This window comes from Macrobrachium nipponense, chromosome 4 (genome assembly GCF_015104395.2).
Source record: "Macrobrachium nipponense isolate FS-2020 chromosome 4, ASM1510439v2, whole genome shotgun sequence".
Lineage (NCBI taxonomy): Eukaryota > Metazoa > Arthropoda > Malacostraca > Decapoda > Palaemonidae > Macrobrachium > Macrobrachium nipponense.
In genome coordinates, this window is record NC_061100.1 from 50,175,469 (window position 1) to 50,189,700 (window position 14,232).

The following is a 14,232-nucleotide window of genomic DNA, read 5'->3' on the forward strand; positions in this document are numbered from 1 at the left end:
AAAACTCTTATATTTTAGTAATATTCAATCATTTACCTTAATTTTGCAACTAATTGGAAGTCTCTAGCACAATATTTCGATTTATGGAGAATTTATGAAAAAACGTTTTCCTTACGTCCGCGTGGTAACTCTTCCGAAAAAAATCATACATGCGATTGTGGTAATGTTTGCACCATTTTAAATTAGCCGTTACATAAAGTTTTATATATGAAAATGTGAGCAATTTCATGCAAAATACAACTAAAAGTAACCCATGGTTGTAGCTTTTATCAATTTTGAAATATTTTCATATAAAAAATGATAAGTGACAAATTTTCAACCTTCGGTCAACTTTGACTCTACCAAAATGGTTGAAAAACGCAATTGTAAGCTAAAACGCTTATATTCTAGTAATATTCAAGCATTTACCTTCATTTTGCAACAAATTGGAAGTCTCTAGCACAATATTTTGATTTATGGTGAATTTATGAAAAAAATAACATTTTCTTTACGTCCGCGCGGTAACTCTTCCGAAAAAATCATACGTGCGAATGTGGTTATGTTTGCACCATTTTAAATTAGCCGTTACATAAAGTTTTATATATGAAAATGTGCACAATTTTATGTAAAATACAACAATAAATAATTGAAGGTTGTAGCTTTTCTCATTTTCGAAATATTTACATATAAATCACGATAAATAGAAAAAAAACAACGTTCGGTCAACTTTGACTCTACCGAAATGGTCGAAAAACGCAATTGTAAGCTAAAACTCTTACAGTTTAGTAATATTCAGTCACTTATCTTCATCTTGAAACAAATTCGAAGTCTCTAGCACAATATTTAGATTTATGGTGAATTTAAAAAAAAAAAAACTTTCCTTCCCTCCGCGCGCGGATTCTCCGCCACAAATCTCTGAAATGCGTACGTCCCATTCTCGGAATATTTGCTCTGTTTCATATTAGGCATTTCATAGAGTTTTATATATGAAAATGTGCGCAATTTCATGTAGAATAAAACGAAAAATATTTGAAGGTTGTGGCTTTTCATATTTCCGAAATAATTGCATATAAAAAATATATATAAAAAATTCGACATTCGGTCAACTTTAACTCATCAGATATGGTCGAAAACTGCATTTGTAAGCTAATACTCTTACAGTATAGTAATATTCAATCATTTGTCTTCATTTTGAAAGAAATTGGAAGTCTCTAGGATAATATTTAGATTTATGGTGAATTTTTGAAAAAAATATTTGTTTACGTCCGCGCGTTACAAATTCATGCATTATTTTGTGATAATATTTTTCTCGTGTTGCTTGCTATCGTTTTTACAATGTTTTATATACCAAATTGATCGCAATTTAGTGTACATTACAACGAAAAAAAAGTAACTTGTTACCTTTAACCGTTTTGCGCACAGTGCGATTTGAATACAATTATATATGAAATTTTGTTTTCACGCTATCATATATCGCATTATTTATATATGATAATGATAATTTTTTTCATTTCTGATGGTTGCATACTAAACTTCAGCCAATGACAAAAATAGGTGCCAAAAATGAACTCTTAATCTTGAAAACTAAGCGCGCTGTGATTTTTTGAAAAAAATATTTTTTCCGCTTCCGCGCTCACTCTGAAACACCTCCGGCACACGGGAGACAGTTTTTTTTTTACAGCTTCGGCGTAAGAGGGTTAAGCAGCAATGAAGTTTCAAAATCCTAAGACGGAGGTACTGAAAACAGTTGTTTACAGTACCGGCGACAGAGAAAATCTGAATGGAAGAAGGGAATGGTTCCTGATACCCGCCTCCCAGCGGCGGGAATGGGTACTAACCACCTGACCGACCACTGCGTGTGCCGGGAGTTTTGAAATTCTGTCGGACTTCAGAGAATACAGCTATATATATATCTGGCAGGTAAGTGTCATGAACAAATTATGTTTTAATAACCAATGTAAGAATAGCAAGTTATAAATGGTAAAAAAGGGATCAAATATGACCAAATCTATACTATCCTGGGAAAAACAACAGGTAAGGAATACAAAAAATGACATTGTTATGATACAATAAAGTTTCATACATACTTACCTGGCAGATATATACATAGCTATAGACTCCGTCGTTCCCGACAGAATTTCAAATTTCGCGGCACTCGCTACAGGTAGGTCAGGTGATCTACCCCCCCGCCCTGCTCTGGGTGGCAGGGCTAGGAACTATTCCCGTTTTCTAATCATAATCTCTCTTCCACCTGTCTCCTGCGGGGAGGCTGGGTGGGTCTTCAATTGTATAATCTGCCAGGTAAGTATGTATGAAACTTTATTGTATCATAACAATGTCATTTTCATACATTCAACTTACCTGTCAGATATATACATAGCTGATTGACACCCTTTGGTGGAGGGCAAGAGACAGCTAACTAACTGACTAGACAGGTAAACAACATATGTTGTAGGTATAAATAAACCTTAGTTCCTACCTTCTTAGATGGAAGACTTCGTGGCTACTGCCTAGGAGTCTGCTTCATCTCAAGAACCTTAGCGAGATAGTGATCTGTGGCCAAGAATTCTTGTGGATCTGTCGATGGGGTCTCTTCCACTTACTCGACAGAATCCTAAATGGCGTTTGTCAATGGGAGCACATCCGCTTATATGACAACACGCACTAATTTAAGGAGCACACAACCAATCCCGATCACCGATCCTAACCCGTGTTAGTTCTAAGATTGCCTAGAGTTATGCCCCAAACTCTTTGCAACAACCACAAACTCGAAAATCATACATACAAAAATAACAAATTTTTGTACCCCTCTAATAGTCAGATGTCACTCGATTTTCAAATAAAGAGAAGTGAAGGCCGCCTGTGCGACAACTGACACTCCCATCCACCGAAAACCCGAGAACACATCCGACAAGAGGGTTACGTACATAATTTTAAGGATTGGTGCTTTCTCCTTTACCCAGAACCGTCTGTGCTGACACAAACGGACCTAACGAAAAGCATTTATCATACGTAACTCGTACGTCTTTTAAATAATGGGATGCAAACACAGAGTTGCATCTCCAATAAGTTGTATCCAAAATGTTCTTTAGTGACATATTTCTTTGGAACGCCACCGAGGTTGCGATTGCTCTAACTTCGTGGGCTCCCACTCTTAGGAGATTAAACGAATCATCTGGACACTTCTTATGAGCCTCTGTGATAACACTTCTCACAAAGAAGGCTAATGCGTTCTTAGACATTGCTCTCTTGGGGTCTTTCACTGAGCACCAAAGACTTTTCGCGTAAACCCCCACCCCCCTGCTTCTTCCTGGTCCAGATAAATTTTAGAGCTCTAACTGGGCACAGGGATCTTTCTGCCTCTCTGCCCACCAAGCTAGAAAGTCCTTTAACTTCGAGCTCCTGGGCCAGGGATTCGAAGGGTTTTCATTTTTGGTTTTTGGCCAGAAAAAGGGAACTGAAATGAACAATTGCTGAGTCTCCTTTGAAGCCAACTCTTGATTCAAGGGCGTGCAACTCACTGATTCGTTTTTTTTGGCCGTTGCAAGAGACATTCAGAAACAAACACTTTCTCGTGATATTACGGAACGAAGCAGTGTGAAGTGGTTCGAATTCATCTGATGAAAGAAATTTAAGAACCACATCTAAGTTCAGCTTGGAACCTTAGGTTCGCGTGATTTAGATGTTTCGAATGAACGAATGAGGTCCGTGCAAATCCTTGTCATTCGTTAGATCTAATCCTCTGTTTCTAAAGACTGCTGAGAGCATACTCCTGTACCCTTAATAGTTGGTACCGGAGAGATGCGACTCTTGTCTAAGAAACAGAAGGAAATCTGCAATTTCGGTCACAGAGGTACTGGAAGAGGACAGCTTCTTCGACCTACACCAGTTTCTGAAAACTTCCCACTTCGATTGGTACACTCGTCTCGTAGATGATCTGCGGGCTCTAGCAATTGCATTTGCTGCCTGGCGAGAAAACCCTCTCGCTCTGACGAGTCTTTCGATAGTCGAAAGGCAGTCAGAGCAAGAACGGGTAGATTTTGATGGTACCTCTCGAAGTGGGGTTGTTTGAGCAGATCTATTCTGTTTGGAAGAGATCTGGGAAGTCCACTGTCCATTCCATCACCTCTGTGAACCAGATTTGAGTGGCCAATACGGAGCGATCAGAGTCATCTTGGTTCCTTCGGATGCCACGAATTTTCTGACTACTTCCCCCAGAATCTTGAACGGGGGAAAAGCGTAAACGTCTATTCCCTGTGACCGAGTCCAGGAGAAAGGCGTCTGTTGCATAAGCTCGGGGATCCTCCACCCAGGGCACAAAATGTATCTATCCTTTTGGAGAGGAATGTGGCGAAAAGATCTATTTGAGGCTTCCCCCAAAGGCGCCAGAGGCTCTGACAGACTTCTGAGTGGAGTGTCCATTCTGTGGGAAAGGACCTGGAATCTCCTGCTCAGTCTGTCCGCTCTCACATTCCTCTCCCTTGAACAAACCTTGTTAGAAGAATTACATTCCTTTGGTTCGCCCAAATCAGTAGATCCCGTGCCAGCTCGTACAGAGCAAAAGAGTGCGTCCCTCCTTGCTTCTTGACATAAGCCAGAGCTGTCGTATTGTCCGAATTTATCTGCACGACTTTGTCTCTGACTAAGTGTTCGAAGCTCTTTAGCGCCAGGTGAATTGCTAAGAGCTCTTTGCAATTTATGTGCCATGACACCTGTTCTGCCGACCAGGTGCCTGACACTTCTCTGGGTCCCAATGTTGCACCCCAGCCCGCCTCCGAGGCGTCTGAAAACAATGTCAGGCTTGGGTTCCGTACTTGCAGGGACACTCCTTTGTTTTCCTTTAGTGGAAGCAACCACCACTTCAAATGGTGTTTTTATTTCTTCCGATATTGGAAACGTATCCGATAGCTGACCTGTCTTCCAACTCCAACTTCTTCTTAGGAAGAACTGAAGCGGTCGAAGATGTAATCTCCCTAGGAGAAAGAACTGTTCGAGCGAGGAAAGGGTTCCCAGAAGGCTCAGCCATTCCCTCGCCGAAGTGCGCTCTTTCCCTAGAAGTTCGAATACTGTGGCACAGCCTTTCTTTAGTCTTTCTTGCGATGGAAAAGCTCGAAAACCCCGAGAATCCATCTGAATCCCCAGATAAACCACGTTCTGGCTGGGGATCATCTGAGACTTCTCGAGGTTCACGATCAGTCCCAAAGACTTTGTCAACTCCAGTGTTATTAACAGGTCCTCCAAACACTGCTTTTGAGACCTGGCTCTGATGAGCCAGTCGTCCAGGTACATTGAGACATTTATCCCTTTCAAGTGTAGGTGTCTCGCTACATTTTTCATCACGTCTGTGAAGACTTGAGGAGCCGTGGACAGGCCGAAACACAGGGCCCTGAACTGATAATTTCTGCCTTCGAACATAAATCGAAGGTACTTCCTCGACGAATGGTGGATCGGGATGTGGAAGTATGCGTCCTGAAGGTCTATGGAGCCATCCAATCCCCTTGCCGTAGAGCTGCAAGGACTGAGGCAGACGTTTCCATGCTGAACTTCTGTTGTTCGACAAATTTGTTCAGCGCACTTACGTCCAGTACCGGTCTCCATCCCCCCGAGGCTTTTGTTACAAGAAACAAGCGGTTGTAAAACCCCGGGGAGTTGCAATCCAGTACAAGTTCTATTGCCCTTTTTCCCACATCTGTTCCACCATTTGCCGAAGAGTGTCCGTCATCATCTGGTCCCTGTATCTGGCGGACAATTCCCTCGGAGATGTTGTCAAGGGAGGAATGTCCTTGAATGGGATGCGATACCCCTTCTTGATGATCGACATCGTCCAAGTGTTGGCTCCTAAGTCTTCCCAGGCTTTCACAAAATACTGTAGCCTGGCTCCTACGGGTGTCTGGAGGACGGAAACTCTCACTTCCCTTTCTTAAAGGCACGGAAGGAAGACCTACCCCTCTTATCGGTTGACTTCCTTCTGGCGATCGGTCTAGTTGGAAGACCTCCTCGAAAAGGGCTGTTTCTGAGCTGGGTGAGCCACTTTCTTCTCCTCACTAGCCACAGGCCTACTCTTCCTTGATGATTGTCTAAGGAGATCCTGGGTTGGCCTTTTCCGCCAGAGAATGCGCGATGTCCTTCAACCAACTGCGATGGAAAAAGGTGTTCAGAGAGAGCGCAAACAATAAGGCGGCTCTCTGCGAATGCGAGACGGCCTTTGTGAGGAAAGCACTGTGCACCGCTCTTTTCTTTTAAAACTCCACTCCTGCACCATATAGCGAGCATACCTCAGCTGATCCATCCTGAACAGCCTTATCAATGCAGGCTAGGATACAATTCAGGGTTTCTGGGTCGAGTTGTTCATTTTCTTGAGATTTCTTGGCCAGAACCCCAAGGGACCAATCTAAGAAGTTAAAAACTTCTAGGGTGCGAAATAGACTCTTGATGAGGTTTGGTCCGTTTCCGAAAGCCCCCATGTAACCTTTGCTGCATTCAAGGCGTGCCTTCTAGACGAATCCACCAAACTCGAGAAAATCTGATTCGGCTGAAACGGAAAACAGAGACAATCCTATATCCTCTCCCGTTTCGTACCAAATTTCCTCTCCTTCCTGTAAGTTTGACGGGGGAGGCATACAAAATGACCGTCCTTCCTAACTCCTTCTTCTTCTTGAACCAGGAGTCAAGAGATTGTAGCGCTCTCCTCATAGAAATGGCAGGCTTCATTTTGAGGAAAGAGGAGGACTTGAGTGGTTTCGTGCTCGAAAACTGCGAACGTGGCAAGGAGGACAGCTGGTGTCAAAGAGTCTCCATATTCCTCCAACAGCAGGGACGAAAGGACTTTATAATTAGAAGATCCTTTCATTTCGTCCTCCGAGGCATCTTCTGGGTTAAGAGACTCGGAAGGAGAAGGTTCTCTCCTTTCTACTGACTCCTCTCTTACTCTCTTACGAGTGTCAGGTTCACTTTCAGCAGGCGCATGGCGCCTGGCAGGCGCATTTTCATCAGGCGCCTGGCGCCTGGCAGGCGCATTTTCATCAGGCGCCTGGCGCCTGGCAGGCGCATTTTCATCAGGCGCCTGGCGCCTGGCAGGCGCATTTTCATCAGGCGCCTGGCGCCTGGCAGGCGCAGAGCGCCTCGAATACTCCTGGCTTTCAGCAGGCGCCTGGCGCCTGGCAGGCGCAAAGCGCCTCGAATGCTCCTGGCTTTTAGTAGGCGCATTCTGTTCATAATACTCCTGGCGCGTGGTAGGAGTATTAAATTCCGCATATTCCTGGCGCCTGGGAGGAGTATAAGCTTCGTAATACTCCTGGCGCCTGGGAGGAGTAACTAGTTCAGAATACTCCTGGTGCTTGGGAGGAGTATCCGTCTGATGTTTAGTAGAGCTTTCCGTCTTATAAGTGCTCTACTCCTAACAGGATCTTCCTCTTCATCCAGCTCTTGGTTGCTTGATTGAAGATCTTGAATGTTGTCCTGGCTCGTTACGCCTACTCGGAGTCTGGCTTCTGGTTGGCGCCCTACTTTCTTGACAGGAGTAGCTTCCTTTCCTACCTCCCGCCTGTCTAGCGCAAACCGCCCCCCCCCAGAGATGGCCGCCTCGAGCGACAACTCCCCTGAGGGATGCGTCGCGCCTGGCAGGAGATAGTTCTTTCGATCTTTTAATAGGAAGCCTATCATCCTTCTTACGAGTAGGCTCCTTATAACGAGTTCCTACTAGCAAGGCTAATTGCTCTTGCATATTCTTCAAGATTCTCTTGGTTGAGGAATCTTCCGATTTAGGAGAGGGAGATCTGGAAGGCGCTCTAGGATCTCCTCCATTCTCAGAGTCTGACCGTATTCTCGCCCTCTTTACTACCGAAGGCGCTCCTCCTTCTGAGAAGCGCTCGGGACTCGAATTGATCTCATGTTCCGCAGGCGCCTGGCGCCTGGCAGGCTCTTGCATACTCCTCTTTCAAGGACGGGAAAGATTCGACTCCTTCCACCCTCTTCTCGGAAGAAGGCGAACTCGACGACGAAAAGCACTCTCGTAGGACCCTCTTAATAGCGGTCTTTAGCAGTCGATACGATCGATTCTGCCGAAGGGACGCCTGATCGTTGGGGATTCTCCACAACCCCCGTACGGCTTTCGACTTTCTTCTCCTCCGGGCCAGGGAGCTTGGAAGAGGTCTAGGCCTGGGAGCGTCGCAGAAAGACGAACCAGGTACTCCCCCTCCACTACACTCGGGGACCACTAATATCACTGTCACATTCACTTTGCTTACCTTCCAATGCTGCGACTTTTCCTGCATTTTCTGAAGGGAAGCTCTAAGTTCTGCTATTTCCGAAGCCGAACTAGAGGGATTAGCCATTTGTGAACGGGCTGAAACAGAATGTTCATTATCATCATAGGAAGAAGCTACAGAGCTAGAAAGTAGATCATGAGAGGCAGACCTTCTATGGGTTTTCTTCCTCTCTCTATCTCTCTCTAACTTCTTCAAGTAAGAAGCTAGATTCTTCCACTCTTGTGCACTCAGATTCTCGCACTCATTACACGTATTCTCAATTGAACATTCAACCATTCTACACCTTCTACAACTAGTGTGAGGATCTACCGAAGCTTTCGGAATCCTCACCTTACAGCCCTCATTCACACACACTCTGAAACTAACACTAGAATCAGACATATTCACAAAATCCAAAAACCAAGTCCAAAAAAACAGTCCACGATAGCGAATGCCAAACAACGATCCAAGTACGTCACCAATATCAGCGATAGATGATCAAAAGCTTTGCGAAAAACGAATTCTAGTCAGGAGGAAGGAAGTAACAACAATGTTTGATACAGCCGGCGACAGAGAGATTATGATTAGAAAACGGGAATAGTTCCTAGCCCTGCCACCCAGAGCAGGGCGTAGATCACCTGACCTACCTGTAGCGAGTGCCGCGAAATTTGAAATTCTGTCGGGAACGACGGAGTCTATAGCTATGTATATATCTGACAGGTAAGTTGAATGTATGAAAACAAACAATTATGAACTATGTACATGTTGATGAGCAATCCAGACCGGAACATAAGGCAGACAGGCAGGGATTACAAGCGAGGCAGGTAGGTGACAGTGAGTATTAAAAGAAAAATTAATAGCAAAATAATAGAATACAAAAATAGAGTTACAAAACTAGGCCATATCAGGGGGGGAGAATGCTCCCTGCAGCCACTGCCGAATATTTAAGGCCTCTAAATTCTTTAGATAATGGCGTTTAAATACTGTCGGGGATTTCCAACCCATATATTTTTTAAGATCCTCGAAGTTCATATTATGAAAATAATTAACTGAGGTAGCCAACGCCCGCCCGGATATCATGGACATTGAGGGGCGGCTGAATCCGGATTGGCCTTGTTTTTAATAAAATAAAGAATTTGTTGTCTGATTCCTTTCAAGGAAATGGTTCTGCCTTTTTCTCTAATAAAAAGAGGACCTGAAGACTTCTCAGAAGTTCTGCCCAGATAAGATTTTAATGTGACGATAGGACACAATGATGGGTCCTGTGGGAGAGGTATAATCTTCCATGGAGACCACCTGCTTTGTGGGTCTTCATTCTTTGCTAAGAATTTCCGATCTGGGGAGAGCAGAACTTCTCCTGACGGGAGGAAATCAATATGATTTGGTTCTCTAGAGAGAGCCCACAGTTCAGATATTCTGGCGCCTGAGGCCAGACTCATTAAAAGTAATGTTTTCCTGAGAAGGGTTATATATGAGCATGATTCATTATCAGTATCTGAAGCCAACTTGAGTACATCGTTTAAAAACTAGGAGACCGTGTGAGGATGGTCCATCGGTCTTAGACGAGCACATGCTTGAGGGATAGATGAGAAGTACGAATCTGTCAAATCAATATTAAAGCCAACCTGAAATATCTTCCTAGAGGCAGATTTAGCCGTAGTAATGGTACTAGGGGCTAGGCCTTTTTTGAACAGAGTTCTAAAGAATGAAATTGCCAGATTCGTGGTCATCTTCTGGACATCTGATTCTTTTAGAAAGATGGCCAACTTCCTACTGCTGAATCATACTGCCTGAGTGTTGATTCTCTCTTGTCTGACTCCACGAACAGGATGTTTAGTGGGTCAATACTAGCATCCTTCTGTGCCGCAAACTTCATGAAGTCCATAAAGTTAGGGCATTCAGAATTCTTGAGGAAGCTGACACAGTCCGAGTTTGTACTATTTGAGTCAGTTTTGGGTTGGGAATCCATCTGGGACAGAGATTCAACTCTAGTAGAAGAGGAAACCAATTGCTCTTTGGCCAGTTGGGTGCTACCAATGCTACCTGTCCTCTGAAAGATCTGAGTTTGTGTAGAACTTTCATCAAGAGGTTTATTGGCAGAAATAGGTAAATCTTCTGCCAATTGTTCCAGTCTATGGACATCGCATCTGTGGCGTGAGCTAGAGTGACTTCACAAAACCAGCCCTAGACCTCTTACGCAGTATCTCCGGCCTTCAATCCAGTCTTTGAAGGCCAGGCGTTCCAAGCCTTTAATAGGTTTGGAAGGGGAAGCAGGGCTAGAGGTGCATTTCGCCAAAGAGGTGGCGGAAGGACACCTAGCAGGGGCAAGCACTTCCGAGGAGGACGTGGATCACGCCCCGCCCCAAGTCAGTGAGGACCCTCAGGTGGGAGGGAGGCTGTTCCTCTATCGTCACAGATGGGGATTCAGCAGTTGGGCACAGAGCATTGTGTCCAAAGGACTGGGATGGAGTTGGATCAAAGGTCCCCCTCCATCCAGAACATTCCTTCAAGAACCAACAAAGGAATTGACAGAGTATACACAGGAACTCCTTCAGGAAGGGGTAGTATCAAGAGTCAAACATTTAAAGTTTCAAGGACGCTTGTTCAGCGTGCCAAAGAAAGGCTCAACCAAACGAAGAATAATCTTAGACTTGTCCCGTCTAAACTTATTCATTCGTTGCGACAAGTTCAAAATGCTGACTATCTTGCAGGTGCGGACCGTACTTCCCCGTGGGGCCGTCACCACCTCTATCGATCTTACAGGCGCATACTATCATATCCCAGTTGCAAGGCAATTCCGCCCATATCTAGGCTTCAGGCTAGGAAACCAGGCATTCTCCTTCAAAGTGATGCCCTTCGGGTTGAACGTAGCTCCCAGGGTATTCACGAAGATAGCGGAATCAGTAGTCCAACAACTAAGATCCCAAGGGATAATGGTAGTAGCGTATCTGGACGATTGGCTCATTTGGGCAACAACCGTCGAAGAATGCCTCAAAGCCACGAGAAAGGTAATGCAGTTTCTGGAACATCTGGGGTTCCAAATAAACAAGGTCAAGTCCAGGCTAACGCCGGAATCTCGCTTTCAGTAGCTCGGCATTCAGTGGGATCTGAACTCCCCCACACTGTCAATTCCGTTGGCCAAAAGGAAAGAAATAGCCAAAGCAACAAGGCAATTCCTCAAATGCAAACAGACGTCAAGGAGAAACCAGGAAAGAATCCTAGGCTATCTCCAGTTTGTGTCAGTTACAGACGTTCTGATGAAAGCAAAATTGAAAGATATAAATCGAGTTTGGCGCTCAAGAGCAAACAACAAATCTCGAGAATCGTTGTCAGTCATCCCGCCGATTCTCCGTAAATGTCTCCGCCCCTGGACGGAGGCCAAGAATCTGTCCAAATCAGTCCCTCTCCAATTTCCACCTCCGGCGTTGGTTATCCACACGGACGCTTCTCTAAGCGGGTGGGGAGGATACTCCCAATTCAAAAAAGTACAAGGGACTTGGTCACCTCAGTTCCGCCGGCTTCACATAAATGTACTGGAAGCTATGGCAGTATTCCTCACATTGAAGAGGCTTCTACCAGCCAAGGGATCCCACATCAAACTAGTATTGGACAGTGCAGTGGTAGTACACTGCATCAACAGAGGAGGATCCAAATCAAGTCATGTGAACCATGTCATGATAGCCATTTTCTCTCTAGCAGCCAAGTACAAATGGCATCTATCCTCCACTCATCTGGCGGGAGTAAGGAACGTGATAGCAGACGCCCTGTCTTGATCAGTTCCTCTAGAATCGGAGTGGTCCCTCAGGCGTTCATTCTAGTGGATATGCCAAAAGGTCCCAGACCTCCAGGTGGATCTTTTCGCATCACAATCGAACCACATACTCCCTTGCTATGTGGCCCCCAACCTGGAATCAGTGGAAGAAGATATACATCTTTCCTCCAGTGAATCTTCTATTGAAAGTCCTGAACAAGCTCAGGTCTTTCAAGGGACAAGTTGCTCTAGTAGCCCCGGACTGGCCCAAGAGCAATTGGTACCCTCTCCTTCTGGAATTGGGTCTCCAGCCTCAACGGATCCCCAATCCCAAGCTGCCTCAATCAGTACAAATGAGGACTGTGTTCGCTTCCTCAGGAATTCTCAAAACCCTAACTTTATGGACTTTCATGAAGTTTGCGGCTAAAAGAGATGCAAATATTGATCCTCAGAATATCCTTTTCTTAGAATCGGATAAAAGAGAATCAACATTGCATCAGTATGACGCAGCAGTTAAAAGACTGGCAAATTTCCTGAAGGAAACAGATTCTCGAACCATGACTATTAATTTGGCTATATCCTTTTTCAGATCTTTATTTGAAAAAGGTCTAGCAGCTAGTACTATTACGACCAATAAGTCAGCTTTAAAGAAAATCTTCCAGTTTGGCTTTAAGATAGACTTAACAGACTCTTACTTTTCGTCTATCCCTAAAGCTTGTGCTAGGCTCAGACCATCAGAAAGACCTAGTTCAATTTCATGGTTCTTGAATGACGTTCTCAAACTGGCTTCAGATTCTGACAACGATTCATGTAACTATATTACGCTCTTAAGGAAAACATTATTCTTACTGAGTCTGGCCTCACGAGCCAGGATATCTGAACTTTCAGCTCTCTCCAGAGACTGGCCATGTTGAATTTCTCCCCTCAGGAGAAGTTCTACTATCTCCAGATCGTAGTTTTTTGGCTAAAAACGAGGACCTCTTAATGAGATGGGCCCCTTGGAAGATCCTCCCTCTTCCTCAAGACCCTTCTCTATGTCCAGTAACGACCTTACGAGCCTATTTGTCCAGGACATCTTCTAGCTCCTCAGGTCCCCTATTTATAAGGGAAAAAGGTGGCACTATTTCCTTAAAAGGAATCAGACAACAGATCCTCTATTTTATCAAACAAGCCAATCCTGATTCATTCCCTAAGGTCCATGACATCAGGGCAGTAGCCACCTCAATTAATTATTTCCAACATATGAATTTTGATGATTTAAAGAAATACACAGGCTGGAAGTCGCCGACAGTTTTCAAATGTCACTACCTGAAATCCTTGGAATCTCTTAAATTTCCGGCAGTGGCAGCGGGACACAGTTTCTCCTGACACTGTCTAAGTAGCTTTAGTCATAGATCCAGATCTCCTTTCTACCTGCCTCACTAACAAATTTCCTTTAACCTACCTCCAGGCTCAACCCTATTTGAGCCTTAGCTGCCTAAAAAGGCTATGTAGTGATGTGTCCCTTATTTTTATGCTAGGGTGACTCACTTCTGTATATATTGATATTTTCTAGTTTTAAGTTATCATAAGTTAGAATAAGTATAGTACTAAGTCCTATCACAAGTTATCATAAGTATAATGTTAAGTCCTATTACATATTTTAAGGCTAACATATGTTACTATGCATTAGTTAAGATTTTATATGATCACTTTGCAAATATTTAAACTAGATTATACTCATGTTTTGTAATTTTGTGTTTTCTTGTTACCTCTTATACCTTTTCCCAAGCTTGTGCTAATTCTCTGGTACTATTTCACAAAGCGACACGGGCTTGGCCCATAAAAGGGATTTTGACGAAGGAAAAATCTATTTCTGGGCAATGGCCCGTGTCGCCCAGTGAAATCCCCCCTAATTTCTCTCCCACCCCTGTGCCCAAGCTTGTTCTTCTAACGTCAAGGATGGTCACCAGAGGCGCTGGTGTTAGCATGGGTGGGTGAGTAGTAGTAGTTGCTGGTGCAGGCTGTGTACCAGCAATCTCTGGCAGGGGGATTTTGGTGGAGGAGAGATCTAAATGACAAGAGGTCCGTGGTAGTGGTCTCACTCGCCCCAGTACCATACCGACAGCCTCTTTTTATTTAGGGTGAGCAAGTCAGGATACTCTGACATCCCCCTCTTTTATTTTTCTCTGGTAATGTTAGTCTTATTTACCTTAGAAATATGAACTGAAGGGATATTTCACTGGGCGACACGGGCCATTGCCCAGAAATAGATTT

General features: G+C 44.2%; 1 protein-coding gene across 2 annotated transcripts in view; it reads right to left on the reverse strand.

Moving 5' to 3' along the window:
• Positions 1–14,232, reverse strand: part of LOC135210924 (carboxypeptidase D-like) — a gene marked incomplete at its 3' end in the record, with an annotated part of 572,526 nt that overhangs the window by 434,874 nt on the left and 123,420 nt on the right.